A 16,817-nucleotide genomic window follows, 5' to 3' on the forward strand; every position below is an offset into this window, starting at 1 on the left:
TTTTGGTGAAAAATCAACATTACATATGTGGAGTACTTCAGCCATATCTGGAGTTCTAGATGTCCAATTAGTTTCATTCCAAGTGCTAATGAACGCTACGATCCATATCTACAACTTTCATGAAGACACCGGGACCAAATTCAGAAGCAAAAGATGAGAAACATGCAAAATACATCAGACAGCAGATGAAATGCGCCTGGAGCGCGTCCTGAGCGCTTGGAGCGCATTTCTCAGCATCAGGCTCTGCCAACGCGCGCTTGGAGCGTGTTTTTCCGCGCCTGGGGCGCGCGACGCGCACCAAAATCATAAAAACGCAGATTTTTACTGTTTTAGGTATCTTTTTGACTCTGGGGAACTTGAGAGACTTGTGCCCTAGCATAGAAACTCAAAGACGGTCGTTTCTACCGCGATTGAAGCAGTTTTATCAAGAATCATCCATGAATCATTCTTGTAATTCTTCTTTAATCCTTATCCTTTGTATCTCTGTCATGAGTAACTAAACCCTATTTGTTAGGGATGAGTGTAACCAGATGAAACCCTTATTTTTCTGATTTGATTTCTAGTTATATGAATGAATTTATTGAATTGTTTTTCTCATCTCTGTGCTTAATGCTTTTTATTGCTTGATCAACATTAAAATGTTCTACGATTTGTATTTTGAAACGGAAGTGGACTTTACGAATGCTTGAGATGAGAAATTCATGAATTTGTAGTCTAGGGATAGATGCAGGTCATGAAACCAATTAAATTAGTTGCAAAGCAATAGTTTACAAGAGAATTTCTATACGGTAATGCTTAATTCTAATCTTAAATCTACTAAGGAATTAGGGGTTACTTTGGAATTAAAGGTTCTGTCACTAAGACATTAGGGCAGGAATAACAAAGACAATTCGGTAATAATTCAATAAAGGAATTCAATAACAAGGATCAAATTAGACACCAAGGTTGGATTCGAAGTGAAACTCATCCCTGACATTTTTCCCAATTTATAAAAGATCAATTTTACTACTGCTGTCAATTTTAATTATTATTTCAATCAACTTGGGAACCTTTTTGTTCAATTCTAGTAATCAAATATGATTCAATAGTAAAACGCAATCCTTGAGTTCGACACTCGGTACTACCGTTTTATTATTACTTGCAACGATTCAGTACACTTGCTGAAACGCAATCAATCATCAATCTCCAGAAAGTTCAAACTGTCCAAATCATATATTATAATCAATCTTCGTTCTGCAGAATTTCAACATTGATCTCCATACTTCTGCAGAGGTTTATAATCATTCACCAAACTATTTTGGACAGAATCAAGGCTCCAGATCGAAGCTGGAACATCAATTATTAAATGAGAAGCTTCAAGGATCATTAAACTCAAAGGCAAACTGATCAAAGAAGTTTGTAACAACATCAGTAAAAACATATTCAAAATATTCAAAGGCTGGAATATTTTTAATCATATATATTCGTTTTGGTCAAAAATGAAAGAGCACTACAAACAGCTCTTTTGACCATTATTAAATGCTCCAAACGCCTATAAAAGAAAGGTCAATATCTAGGAAAAAGGCAGAAGTTCAAGTGCTATCAAAGTCTCATAAATCATTCACACTCACATACTTGAAATTCTCATTTTCACAAAGAAGAATTTGTTCTGAACTTTTATATCACATTGTGTTACTACTATTAAATTCTTTGTAAGGAGTCGAATATCAAACAAGAGTTGATACATCTTAGATTCTATCAAAACAGTCTCATCATTATTGTAAAACTCAAATTATAAGAGTTTAAGTATAGTTTAAATGTATTGTAACAAATCCTATCAAGATCGATAGGTGATAAATTTACTTTCTGGGTGGAAATAAATAGAGCTTGTAATAGATCAAGGTTGATCTAAGCTAGGTGCTGTAAAACCAAGAAGAATTTTCGTTTTAAACACTTAGTGGAAAAAAAAATCATAGTTGTGAGGACTGGACGTTGCCCGAGTTGGGTGAACCACGATATATCTTTGTGTGGTATTCCTTCTCTTATCTCTTTATTTATTACGCTTAATTGATTAACCGAGATAAAACATAAACTGAATTTCAGTTTTTAAGCTAACCAATAACGTTCTCCATTTTCTGATAAAAACCAAGAACGTTCTTCGTTTTCTGTTTGATTAACCAAGATCATTCTTGAGTTAAATCTTGAGGTTTCTTCAGGAATTTTTGAATAGATACATTTACAATTTGATGACTCTTCATCATATGCATATTTTCCCACTATTTTAGTCTTATTTATCCTCAATCATCAGTTAAATTAAGGATTTATTTGATACATTTTGTTGATTTTTGTTCTTTGAGTTAATAAAATGTTTTTTGTTTTTATTTCGTTGATTAAGTAGGAATTTGTCGTAATTTTACATTGCGTTTCGTTTTAGTGCAGTGCTGAATTTTGGTGAAAAATCAACATGATATATGTGGAGTATTTCAGCCATATATGGAGTTATAGATGTCCCATTAGTGTCACTCCAGGTGCTAATGAAAGCTAAGATCCATATCAACAACTTTCATGAAGACACCGGGACCAAATTCAGACGCCAAAGATGAGAAAAATGCAAAATACATCAGACAGCAGATGTTGTGCGCCTGGAGCGCGCCCTGCGCGCCTGGAGCGCATTTCTCATGTTCAGTTCTGTCAACGCGCGCCTGGAGCGCGCCCTGCGCGCCTGGGGCGCGCGACGCGCACCAGAATCATAAAAACGCAGATTTTTACTGTTTTAGGGATTTTTTTTGACTCTGGGGAACTTGGGAGACTTGTGCCCTAGCATAGAAACTCAAAGACGACCGTTTCTAACGCCATTGAAGCAGTTTTATCAAGAATCATCTATGAATCATTCTTGTAATTCTTCTTTAATCCTTATCTTTTGTATCTCTGTCATGAGTTACTAAACCTTATTTGTTAGGGATGAGTGTAACCAGATGAAACCCTTATTTTTCTGATTTGAGTTCTAGTTATATGAATGAGTTTATTGAATTGTTTTTCTCATCTCTGTGCTTAATGCTTTTTATTGCTTGATCAACTTTAAAATGTTCTACGATTTGTATTTTGAAACGGAAGTGGACTTTACGAATGCTTGAGATGAGAAATTCATGAATTTGTAGTCTAGGGATAGATGCAGGTCATGAAACCAATTAAATTAGTTGCAAAGCAATAATTTACAAGAGACTTTCCATACGGTACTGCTTAATTCTAATCTTAAATCCACTAAGGAATTAGGGGTTACTTTGGAATTAAAGGTTCTGTCACTAAGACATTAGGGCAAGAATAATAAAGAGATTTCGGTAATAATTCAATAAAGGAATTCAGTAACTAGGATCAAATTAGACACCAAGGTTGGATTCGAAGTGAAACTCATCCCTGACATTTTTCTCATTATAAAAGATCAATTTTATTATTGTTGTTAATTTCAAACATTATTTCAATCAACTTGAGAACCTTTTTGTTCAATTTTAGTAATCAAATATAATTCGATAGTAAAATGCAATCCTTGAGTTCGACACTCGGTACTACGGTTTTATTATTACTTGCAACGATTCAGTACACTTGTTGAAACGCAATCCCAATTCAAACTCCCTTTCTTGTAAATCGACATTGTTACTTCAGCATTTACTGGCCGTGAAGCCATACAGAATGAGGGCTCCTCTGAGTATGTCAAACCAGGCCCTTGGGGCCTGTTTTAGTCCATACAAGGTTTTGTTGTTGTCTTGAACCTCAAAACCTGGGGGTTGCACCATGTATACTTCTTCTTCTAAAACACTATCTAAAAAGGAATTATTTACATCAATTTGCTAAATATGCCAGTTGGTGGACACTACAATAGTAAGCACGATGCACATAGTGACTTGTTTAACCACCGGGGATAACGTTTTAGTAATGTCAGAACTAGCCTGTTGATGAAATCCTTTTGCCACAAGGCAGCCTTATACTTATTAATTGATACATCATGGTTCTCTTTAATTTTAAACACATACTTACGTCCTATAGGTTTACGACTAGGTGGTGGAGGGACTAGGAACCAAGTATTGTTTTGAAGAAGTGCAACATACTCAGTTTTCATTGCTACCAGCCACTGTGGGGCAGCAAGTTCCTACTGAGCAATGGCAGGTTATTGGTGTGTGAGAAGCAGAGTGGGATACTGTTTGGGCTTAACAATTCCATTTTTAGTTCTTGTTTGCATGTGGTGTTTATTTTGAGTAGTAATTTGGATGGAATTGTCAAGCCTGGGTGCAGAGGCTGCTGGCCTGGGTGCAGAAGCTGTTGGCATGGGTGCAGAGGTTGTTGGCTTGGGTGGAGAAGTTATTGGCTTGGGTATCTTTTGCTGGTGTAGTGATATTGCACAATTTTAGTGTTGCCTTAAGGGATTCATGATGAGGATGCCCTAAACGAGCATGCCATAAAGTTAAGCAGGATCTGATTAAGTGGTTTTTGAAACTTGTAGACACCATTTTCCCCGACGATTCCTTTAAGCAAGACTTCAGAAAAAGCATGTGATTTCACAACACAAAAAGTGGGGTGAAATTCAAAGAAAACTCCATTATCTAGTGCAAACTTACTAACACTAATTAAATTTTTGGTAATAGATGAAACAAGTAAAAGGTTCTTGAGTGTAAGATTGGTGTTAGGATGTGTTGAGCAAGGAAAATGCATGTTGCCTATTGAGTTTATAGACAAACCTTGGCCATTTCCTATTAACACATGATCTGATCCAAGGAGTGAAACTGCATCTTACAAGTCGGAAGCATCAAGCATGACCAAATTGATTGTTGAATCCAGAGTCAGCATCAGTGAGAATAGTCTGAGGATGAAAGAGACGTGGATTGGCAAGTCTAAGGCTAGGGTAACCAAATTGAGGTTGAGCAAAGGGTCGTATCTGCATCAGGAATGGAGTAGAGGGAAGTGCTCCCCAAGGATAGTGAATGGAATGACCAGATCCGTAATGACGAAAATAACATATGGAGGCATTGTGACCAGATTTGTGACAGATCTGGCATTGCACACGACCACCACGACCTCCTCGACCAAAACGACCACCATTGTGACCTTTACGACCACCACGAGAGCTATATCTTGGATAATCTGAATGGTTATGGTTCACAATCACATGACATGTACCTGACGGGAAATTAGGGTTCAAATGCGACATAGGATCAGTCGTAGAGTTCATAGACGAGGTCGGTGACGCTGCCTGAGTGAGATTGACAACGACGGCTTCCTGAAGCTTTTTGTTTTTCTCAAGGCGCATCTCATGCGCAAGTAAGAACGACTTGAGTTCATCCAACGAGCACGGATCTTCTTTGCTCGTAACAGCTGCAACTACAGAATCATACTCTTCAGGTAGGGCTTCAAGGACGATTTCAATGAGATAACAATGAGGAATCGGATCTCCAATAGAAATTAAGGTTTCGTTGATGGTGCGAACACGGAGGATGGATTCATCAATTTTGCGATCTCTCTTGGTGAGACTACGTAACTTAGATTTGAGTTGACGCGCCTTTGTTGCGAGTAAAGTGCGAAAATGGCGATGAATTTTTTCCCGAACTTACCACGAATAGTGACAATCAACAAACTTCGTGAGAATCGAATCAGAGATTGTTGAGAGAATCCAGGTACATACAAGTGCATCTTGTTGTAACCACTCCAAAAATAGAGGATTGAGACGATTTGCAGTGTGATCATATTCAGCCAAGAATCGTAATGGAGCTCAAGGTTTAGTGATGAACTTTTGAAGCTAGTGGCCGCAAATTACGCCATCAATTGGTGGTTTCCATTGCTTGAAGTTCTTCTCATCAAGTTTAACAGAAATGAGGTGAGAGAATTTGACATCAGAAGAAGAAAAATTACTAGAGGCGCTAAGAAATGGATCCATGGAAGCCATTGATGAAAGAGGATCGAAAAAAAAATGCTCTAAAATACCATTATAAGAATATGAATAACAGAAAGTAAACAAAAAATGAAGAGATTGAGAGAAAAGCTTCAGTGAGCTCAAACTGATTTTATTATTCTATGTTCAATGAATTATTACAATGGTGTGATCATTTTATATATAAAGATCACTTGTAACAAACTATAAAATACAACTAACAAACTCTAAACTAAACCTAACTGACTCTAACTAAATCTAACAAAATACTCTTAGTTGACTCTAGTTGTAAATTCTATATTTTCTAATAATTTCTAACCATAATTATCCTATAGGTGCACCAATTAATTATAGTATGATCATTGGTTAGTTAAGTGATTATTAACATTCTAAAGGTGATCAATTCTAATCATGTGATAAAAATAATAGGATAATATTAAGTAAAATAAAAATTCAAATAAGAACTAAAACATACAACTAAGACATAAGAAATGGTATCTCAATTACAAGATCCACCAAAGTGTGTAATTAGAAGAGTTGAGTTTAATCATATTCGGGACTTTATTTTCCCCCTCCATTTAAATGCACAAATCAAATCAACCAAGCTATAGATACCACTTTGTTGGGAAAACCCAGAGAAAATCAGAATAACTATCTCAATAATGGGAAATATTTTTTTCCCACTGACGACTCTTTATCATATGCATATTTTTTCATTGTTTTTAGTCTTATATATATCTTTCATCATTAGTTTATTTAAGGAGTTATTTGATATATTTTGTTGATTTTAGTTATTGGATTAAATGAAATGTTTATGTTCTTATTTCCTTAATTAAGTAGAGATTTTTTTTTTTTATAGTTTTGTGTTGTTTCCTTGTTTTAATGCAGTGTTGAATTTTGGTGAGAAACCAACATGACCTATGTGGAGTATTTAAGCTATATCTGGAGTTGTAGATATCCAATTAGAGTCAACCCAAGTGCACATGAAATCTAAGATCCATAGATACAACTTCCATGAAGCCACCGGAACCCAATTTAGAATCAAAAGACGAGCAAAATGCAGAAAATGTCAAACAAAAGAAGTTAAGCGCTTGAAGCGCAAAAGCTGCGCCTGGGGCGCGCAGCGCACACTAGAACTCATTAAAACACGTTTTTTCATTTATCACTTTTTAGGTATATTTTTTACTATTGGGAAGTTGAGAGACTTGTGCCCTAGAAGATAAACTCAAAGACGGTCGTTTCTAACACCATTGGAACAGTTTTATCAAGAACCATTCATGAATCTTTCTTGTATTTCTTCTTTAAACTCTATCTTTTCTATCTCTGTCATGAGTAACTAAACCCTATTTGTTAGGGATGAGTATAACAAGATGAAACCCTTATTCATGACTCTTCATCATATGCATATTTTTCATTGATTTTAGTCTTATTTATCTTTAACCATTAGTTAATTTAAGGAGTTATTTGATATATTTTATTGATTTTAGTTCTTTGATTTAATGAAATATTTATGTTATTATTTCCTTGATTAAGTAGAGACTTTCCGGAGTTTTGCCTTGTTACTTTGTTTTAGTGCATTGCTGAATTTTGGTGAGAAATCAACATGGCCTATGTAAAGTATTTCAGCCATATCTGGAGTTGTAGATGTCCAATTAGAGTCAAACCAAGTGCAAATGAAAGCTACGATCCATAGCTACAACCTTCATGAAGACAGCAGAACCAAATTCAGACTTGAAAGAGGAGAAATATGCAATATACGTCGGATAACAGATGTTGTGAGCCTGAAGCACGCCAGACGCGCCTGAGGCGCGTTTCCAGCCGTTCAACACTATTCAGGCGCACTTGAAGCGCGCTTTTTGTGCTTGGGGCGCATTTCCGAACAATTAACACTGTTCAGCCGCGTCTGGACCGCGTTTGGACCGCGTTTCCTGCGCCTAGGGCGCGCGACGCGCATCAGCATTCATAAAAACGCTTTTTTTTCACTGTTTTAGGGATCTTTTTGACTCTTGGGAAGTTGGGAGACTTGTGCCCTAGCATAGAAACTCAAAGACGACAATTTCTAACATCATTGGAGCAGTTTTATCAAGAATCATTCATGGATCCTTCTTCTAATTCTTCTCTAATCTCTATCTCTTTTATCTCTGTCATGAGTAACTAAACCCTATTTGTTAGGGATGAGTGTAACAAGATGAAACCCTTATTTTTATGAATTTATTTCTAGTTATATGAATGAGTTTATTGATTTATTTTTCTCATCTCTGTGCTTAATGCTTTTTATTGCTTGATCAACATTAAAATGTTCTACAATTTGTATTTTGAAACGGAAGTGGACTTTACAAATGCTTGAGATGAAAAATTCATGAATTTGTAGTCTAGACATAGATGCAGGTCATGAAACCAATTAAATTAATTGCAAAACAATAATTTACAAGATAATTTCTATACAGTAATGCTTAATTCTAATCTTAAATCTACTAAGGAATTATGGGTTACTTTGGAATTAAAGGTTCTGTCACTAAGACATTAGGGCAAGAATAATAAAGAGAATTCGGTAATAATTCAATAAAGGAATTCAGTAACTAGGATCAAATTAGACACCAAGGTTGGATTCGAAGTGAAACTCATCCCTGACATTTTTCTCATTATAAAGGATCAATTTTATTACTATTGCTAATTTCAAATATTATTTCAATCAATTCGAAAACTCTTTGTTCAATTTCAGTAATTAAATATAATTCAATAGTAAAACGCAATCCTTGAGTTCGACACTACACTCGGTACTACCATTTTAATTATTACTTGTAAAAACGCTATCAAGTTTTTGGCGTCGTTGTTGGGGATTGCCATATCACTATTGAATTAAATTTTTTTACTGAATTGAAATTTTTTGCTTTGCAATAAAATTTCTTCTTTTAATTTATTTCTAATTTAAAAAAAATTCTGATTTAAAACTCTTTAATTTTTACTTAGTTATTTATCTTTCTTTAACTGTTCATTACTCATAATTTATCTAACCTTGTATGTGAGGCCAGTCCTCAGCTGAACTTTTGTTTGATCCAGAAAAGAAAAAAAAACTGCAAAACCAAATCAAAAAGTAGTATGCTGGAATTGAATGTTTATGAGGCTGGGTTGGTTCAAGGGATGTTGCTCTCAAAACAGATAAAAGATGTTATCGTCGCTGAGATAAAGAAGGGGATGGTAGCTCTAAATATACAACCCCAAGTGGCCCCTGTCAAATTACTAAAGCATACTAGTTGCAGCCTTTGTGGAGGAGCACATAAAACTGGAGCTTGTGAAACACTGGACGACAATGAGTTAAAAGAACTAGAACATGTGAATTTTGTTAGTAATAACGGGAGGCAGAATAATCCCTACTCTAGTACGTACAACCCTGGTTGGAGAAATAATCCAAATTTTTCTTGGAGAGATCAGCAAGGTGGTTCTCAGGGTCAACAAGGAGCTCAGATAAACCAATTCCCACCTAGAAAGGCTGCTTGAGAGAGTGCTATGGAGAAATTAGTGACAACCACAAGTTCTTTCATTGAAGAGTCAAGAGCCATCCAGAAAAATCACTCTGCATCCATAAAGAATCTGGAAACTCAAGTGGGTCAACATGCTCAACAAATGGCACAAAGAACGATTGGAAATTTGCCTAGTGACACGGTTCCGAATCCGCGAAATAATGTCAATGTCGTGACAACAAGGAGTGGCAAGGTAAGTGAACAAGTACCGCTTAAAGCCAAACAAAGTGTAAGTACTTCAAAGTGAGGAGCACATCACTCTTGAAAAGGAGGAAGAACCAGTGGTACAAAAAGGGGAATCACTGCCAAAACCAGAAATTCGACTTTCGTGTCCTCAAAGATTAAAAAAGGAAGAAACAGAAAAAAAATTCGGTAAGTTCCTTGATGCTTTTAAAAAATTACAAATTAACATTCCTTTTGCAGAGGCACTAGAACAGATGCCAACATACGCCAAGTTCATGAAGGAGATTCTATCGAAGAAAAGAAAAATCGGCGGTGAAACAATGATGCTTACTGAAGAATGTAGTGCTATACTACAGAGAAAACTGCCGTCGAAGCTCAAGGATCTTGAAAGCTTCTCAATCCCGTGCGCCATTGGAAATAGAACTTTTGGGAAGGCGATGTGTGATCTTGGGGCTAGTGTGAGTCTTATGCCCCTTTCCATATACAAAAAACTGGGCATTGGAAAAGTCAAAGACACAGAGCTGATGCTACAATTTGCGGATCACTAAATGAAACACCCCTATGGAGTGGTGGAAGATGTGTTGGTTAAAGTGGACAAGTTCATTTTTCCAATGGATTTCGTGGTACTAGACATGGAGGAAGACAATGACATTCCCTTGATTTTGGGGAGACCGTTCTTAGCAACAGGGCGAGCTATGATTGATGTAGCAGATGATACCTTAACCTTTAAGGTAAATGAGGAAATAGTTACATTCAATATTTTAAAAGCCATGGAGCATTCAAACGAAAGAGAAGGGTGCAATCGAATCGAGATTTTTAATTCGATAGTCGATGAAGAAGTTGAACATCAAGGACCCATTATGCCATTAGAAATAGTGTTATGCCTACCCCAAGATGTTGTTAAAGAAAGTAAAGATCCAAAGGTGAAAGAGGTTTTGCCCATGTTGGAAGCATCACCATCTTACTTCCCTTGTTTCCCCACTACAATGAAGGGGAATGAAGATGAATATGTAGAGAAAAAGAAAGATACGCCATTGGTGGAACTCAAGCAATTGCCACCTTACTTGAAACATGTATCTCTTGGTGAGAAAGATGATGTGTTCTTCCTGTCATACATGCCACCTTGAAAATAGTTGAGACGTCAAGCTAATGACTTTAAAGAAGCGCTTTGTGGGAGGCAACCTACAGGTAGAGGTAACTTTTATTTTTTGCAATCTTATTTTTGTTATTTGAATTTGTTTCTTTCTAATTGTGTGTAAACATGCACTATGATGAAGAATTATTAACAACTTGCATTTGGTCTTAAGTTTTATGTTTGAGATTTTGAAATTTAAACTCTATTTCTTTGCTCATATCATTGCTCAATTCGATAAGTTTCACTAATTCATTCAATTTTTATTACTCCTTGGTTGTCGAAGTCTCACTCGCATTTTTTTTTAAAAAAAAAACTAAATAAATTTTGTAGTGGCATGTTTGGCATCATTTTGATTGTTCATACTCTCTCTTATTATCCTAGTTGTGAGCTTTTGAGCCTAAACACTTAAATTCTTTGTTGTGTGATTATCCAGACATGTGTTATCCCTCTAGAACTTGTACTAATTCTGACTTGCATCACTTGTAATTTATGCATACATTGAGGCAATTTTGTTTGGTCGTTTGAGCCTTTCTAACTACCCTATGAAAATTTTACCCTTTGCTAATCCCTTTGAGCCTTACCCTTTTATTTCGGTTACTAGCCACATTACAAGCCAAATACCTGAATTTAATTAAATCACTTTACTTAGAGTTAGGTAGAAAAAAAATTTATTGTCTTGATAAAGTTCTAAGTTTGGGGTTGCTCATGGGATAGCAACCTTTTAAGTTTGGGGTGGTGATTCTCACAAAAAGAAAAAAAAAAAAAAAAAAAAAAAAAAAAAAAAAAAAAAAAAAAAAAAAGGAAAGAAGAAAAAACTATTCAATTTGTATACTTTGGTAAATAATATCTTCTTGGTTCTTTTGTCAATGTTTGAGAATCTCCAGAATGAAAAGGTGAAGAAAAAAAAATGGTAGAATAATTTGGAAATGTATGTTGAACTCCAAGTAGTAAAGCCTACTATCCCAAAATGTTCTACCCTTACCCAAGCCCCATTACAACCTGAAAGTCCTCCAAAAGTGTATGTGTTTGTTGCATTGTGATTGCTAACAAGAATTTTTTCAAGCCTATGGTAGCATGATGCATGTTCTAGGATTTGAGTGATAAATTCATAACCCTTTCTAAACACTTGAGATAAATTTTCGTGAGATTGTGTGAAGAGAGAGTTGAACTTGATGAACGAATGCTAAAATATACAAATTGTGTTTTTTTTTTGTAAGCAACCATGGAGCATGATGAATGTTTTGTAGTAGCTGGAACTTTGAAAATTGAGTTTGATTTGATTTGAAAAATTGAGTTTAAGTTTGGTTTTAACTGTACCAAATCTGAATATAATTGTTGCTTGGGAACAAGCAATAGATTAAGTTTGGGATTGTGATGACTCTTCATCATATGCATATTTTTCATTGATTTTAGTCTTATTTATCTTTAACCATTAGTTAATTTAAGGAGTTATTTGATATATTTTATTGATTTTAGTTCTTTGATTTAATAAAATATTTATGTTATAATCTCCTTTATTAAGTAGAGACTTTTCGGAGTTTTGCCTTGTTACTTTGTTTTAGTGCAGTGCTGAATTTTGGTGAGATATCAACATGAACTATGTAGAGTATTTCAGCCATATCTTGAGTTTTAGATGTCCAATTGGAGTCAAACCAACTGAAAATGAAAGCTAATATCCATAGCTACAACTTTCATGAAGACACCAGAACCAAATTCAGAATCGAAAGAGGAGAAATGCAATATACGTCAAACAACAAATGTTATGCGCCTGAAGCGCGCCAGATGCGCCTCAGGGGCGTTACCAGCCGTTCCACACTGTCCAGGAGCGCCTGAAGCGCATTTTCTGCGCTTGGGGCGCATTTCCGGACAAGTATCACTGTCCAGGCGCACCTAGAGCGCGTTTCCTGTGCCTAGGGCGCGCGACGCGCATCAACATTCATAAAAACGCAATTTTTCACTATTTTAGGGATCTTTTTGACTCTTGGGAAATTGAGAGATTTGTGCCCTATCATAGAAACTCAAAGACGGTCGTTTCTAACATCATTGGAGTAGTTTTATCAAGAATCATTCATAAATCCTTCTTGTAATTCTTCTCTAATCTCTATCTCTTTTATCTCTGTCATGACCCTATTTGTTAGGGATGAGTGTAACAAGATAAAACCCTTATTTTTATGATTTGATTTCTAGTTATATGAATGAGTTTATTGAATTATTTTTCTCATTTCTGTGCTTAATGCTTTTTATTGTTTGATCAACATTAAAATGTTCTACGATTTGTATTTTGAAACGGAAGTGGACTTTAAAATGCTTGAGATGAGAAATTCATGAATTTGTAGTCTAGACATAGATGCAGGTCATGAAACCAATTAAATTAGTTGCAAAACAATAATTTACCAGAGAATTTCTATACGGTAATGCTTAATTCTAATCTTAAATCTACTAAGGAATTAGGGGTTACTTTGGAATTAAAGGTTTTGTCACTAAGACATTAGGGCAAGAATAATAAAGAGAATTCGGTAATAATTCAATAAAGGAATTCAGTAACTAGGATCAAATTAGACAACAAGGTTGGATTCGAAGTGAAACTCATCCTTGACATTTTTCTCATTATAAAGGATCAATTTTATTACTGTTGTTAATTTCAAATATTATTTAAATCAATTCGAAAACTTTTTGTTCAATTTCAGTAATTAAATATAATTCGATAGTAAAACGCAATCCTTGAGTTCGACACTACACTCGGTACTACTGTTTTAATTATTACTTGCAACGATTCAGTACACTTGCTGAAATGCTATCACTTATTTTTCTGATTTGATTTCTATTTATATGAATAAGTTTATTGAATTATTTTTCTCATCTCTGTGCTTGATGCTTTTTATTGCTTGATCAACATTAAAATGTTCTACGATTCGTATTTTGAAACAGGAGAGGACTTTACGAATGCTTGATATGAGAACTTCATGAATTTATAGTATAGGAATATATGCAGGTCATAAAACCAATTAAATTAGTTGCAAAGGCAATAGTTTAACAAGAGAATTCATATACTGTAAGGTTTCATTCTAATTTTAAATCCACTAAGGAATTAGGGGTTACTTTGGAATTAAAGGTTTTTTCACTAAGACATTAGGGCAAGAATAATAAAGATAATTCGGTAATAATTCAATAAAGGAATTCAGTAACTCGGATCAAATTAGACACCAAGGTTGAATTCGAAGTGAAATGCATCCTTGACATTTTTGTTATTATAAAAGATCAATTTTATTACTGTTGTTAATTTTAAATATTATTTCAATCAATTTGATAACTTTTTGTTCAATTTTAGTAATTAAATATAATTCGATAGTAAAACGCAATTCTTGAGTTCAACACTCGGTATTATCGTTTTAATTATTACTTATAACGATTCAGTACACTTGCCGAAACACTACCACCCACCTATGCAGATAAATGACCAAACATAAAATACAATCGCACATAGCAATAATAATTGACAGAAAATAAAATACGAGACAAACACAATTTTTAACATGGAAAACTTCCCTCAAATTGAGAGAATAAAAACGACGGGACCTAGTCGAATAAAAACTTTCACTATAATAATTAATGGGTACACCAGAGTCTTCCTAATGAAAATGGGGAACCTCAATCAACAATAACAACAACTTTATAACCTTCCACTGAATTGGGTATTCCAAAGTAACTAAAATTGTAGATCAAACGGAACAAGTTGGTTATACATCTGTTACCAACACTAGAAGTCTATTTTTTTCTCATTCTCTTGATGTTGTGCGGATGCCGTTTTCTATTCCAAAGAAACTCTCAGAGAAGATAAAACTAATCATACTATATATTAAAATTACAAACTCAATGGTAGAAATAACATACTAAAATTGTAGATCAAACGGAACAAGTTGGTTATACATCTGGTACCACCACTAGAAGTCTATTTTTTTTCTCATTCTCTTGATGTTGTGCGGATGCCGTTTTCTATTCTAAAATTGGGATTTCAAATCCATTTTATTTTTCTTTCATATGGGTCAAGCCCAATAAAGCACTTTGTTTCTTTTTTTATTTCTTTTTTTTCCTTTAATAATAATAATAATAATAACAATAAAATTGGTGAATTCCACTTGGGGAGTGAGTCCACCCAACAGATAATATGATCTTGCTAATAATACAATAGATTCCATTCTAAGACCATATACTCGTTTTTTTTATTCCTGCAACCTCACACCACACATCTAACTCATTTGATGGGGGGAGTTCCTTGTAAATTTTTTTCTTGGATCAATTATTCCAACATACGTTTAAATTTTTCATGTCAACATAAATATAAAGCTAATTAATATTTTAAAACACACTAAAATAGAATAAAACCAACAACAACAAAAAAAAGAATATACACTTTAAAGTTAAAAGCTATTACCTGAACATATTCCGATCTTTTATCAACTCAAGTTTTATCCTTGCAATGTTTATATGTGTGGAGAAACAAATCTGAATGACTAGGAGGGATCTCATTCAATTCTGTCTAACAACATAATGAAAACTCAACATTAAAAACTTGTAAACATGTAATATTAGTTTGCACAATAGAATTGAAACTTACAAAACAAAATTACAAGAATTAATTGGAAAAACAAAATTAAAATTTACACAACAAAATTTAACACAACATAGATATATTGTGTAAAAGTTAAAAAACAACACATACATTAGTGTATGCATTTCTTTAAAAATTAATAGAAGTGACACACATATTAAATTATATATAAAAGTTAAAATATAGAAAAAGATAAGAAATTTAACCAAATTAACTATATGATGGGATGTGGTGAAAGAGTCACACGTGTGAAGCGACACTCAAAAACCTCCATAGTCAGATGCTCGATTTGGTTTTGCTCGTATGCTCTTCTTTTTTAATATCGTTGAGAAATGATTCCCTCTAATTTAATTGTAAAAATTCTAACAGCAAAAGACAATTCAGTGTGATCGTTGCATCCCGACCACAATGGCTTCTGAGCTGCATTTATAAATCATAAAACTTTTGACCATCTATATTTGGAGACTCCTCCAGTTCTTCATCACACAATCCATTTGATACGGTGGTTCAATAGCATCATAAAACATGCTCTCGAATCTATTAAAATGGTTTTTATGCCGCTCTAGTGCATATTTTTTTCTTTTAATTTCTACATGTAACTTTGGATCACTTTCTCCATGAGATGTCCAATAACAAAAATCAAGTTTAAACCCCTTCCTTAAAATATGAACCTTAACCACTTCAAAGTCTAAGAAATCAATGTTTTTGCAAATAGAACAAAGACATATAATTTATCTATTTGATATGTCTGGTTGTTGGGTTGCAAAGGACGCAAATTCATTTAACTCTTTTAGAAATGCATCGGTATGCCCCTTTCGACTATGATTTAGCATGTTATACATTCAACTACGACGATGACAAATGTCCATATTATGTAATATCATTAAGGAAAGCCTATACATTATAATTAACAATTTTTAAAATTCAATATCTACTAAGAAGAAAACAAAATATACCATTTCAGTAAGAATCCAAAAACTTAAATTCAATAAATGAATAAATAACTTATAGTTTTTCATGCCACTGATTTCACATTAAGGACCTTACCTTCTATTGTTATTTGTCTGTGTTTTTCTATCACTGTGCAATTTTTCAGTTATAAATGGAGAGCGCACTCCCAAATATCTACAATGTCTCGTATTAATTAACTGGTCTAAATAACATACGAACGTAATTAGTTTGACAATTATACATTTCGCTTTGAAGGTGGTTTTGATGAAAAACCTCGTTTCGCCTCATATTCTCTGTGAACATATATATGTTTAGTCTCTTTTCCTAGTGAATTTGAGTTGGTCAAAATTTCTTTAAATTTTGTTGTTTGTTATTCGAGTACCAAAAGAATACCCCAAGTTTTAATTTCAAAGTAGTAAGCACCCCATATAAAATATTTGAAATTAATAAAAAAAAAAATGTATAATTAAAAATCTTTTTACAATCATAATAAAAGTTTTTTTATATATATATATATATATA

This window comes from Cicer arietinum, chromosome 7, assembly GCF_000331145.2.
Source record: "Cicer arietinum cultivar CDC Frontier isolate Library 1 chromosome 7, Cicar.CDCFrontier_v2.0, whole genome shotgun sequence".
Classification (NCBI taxonomy): Eukaryota; Viridiplantae; Streptophyta; class Magnoliopsida; order Fabales; family Fabaceae; genus Cicer; species Cicer arietinum.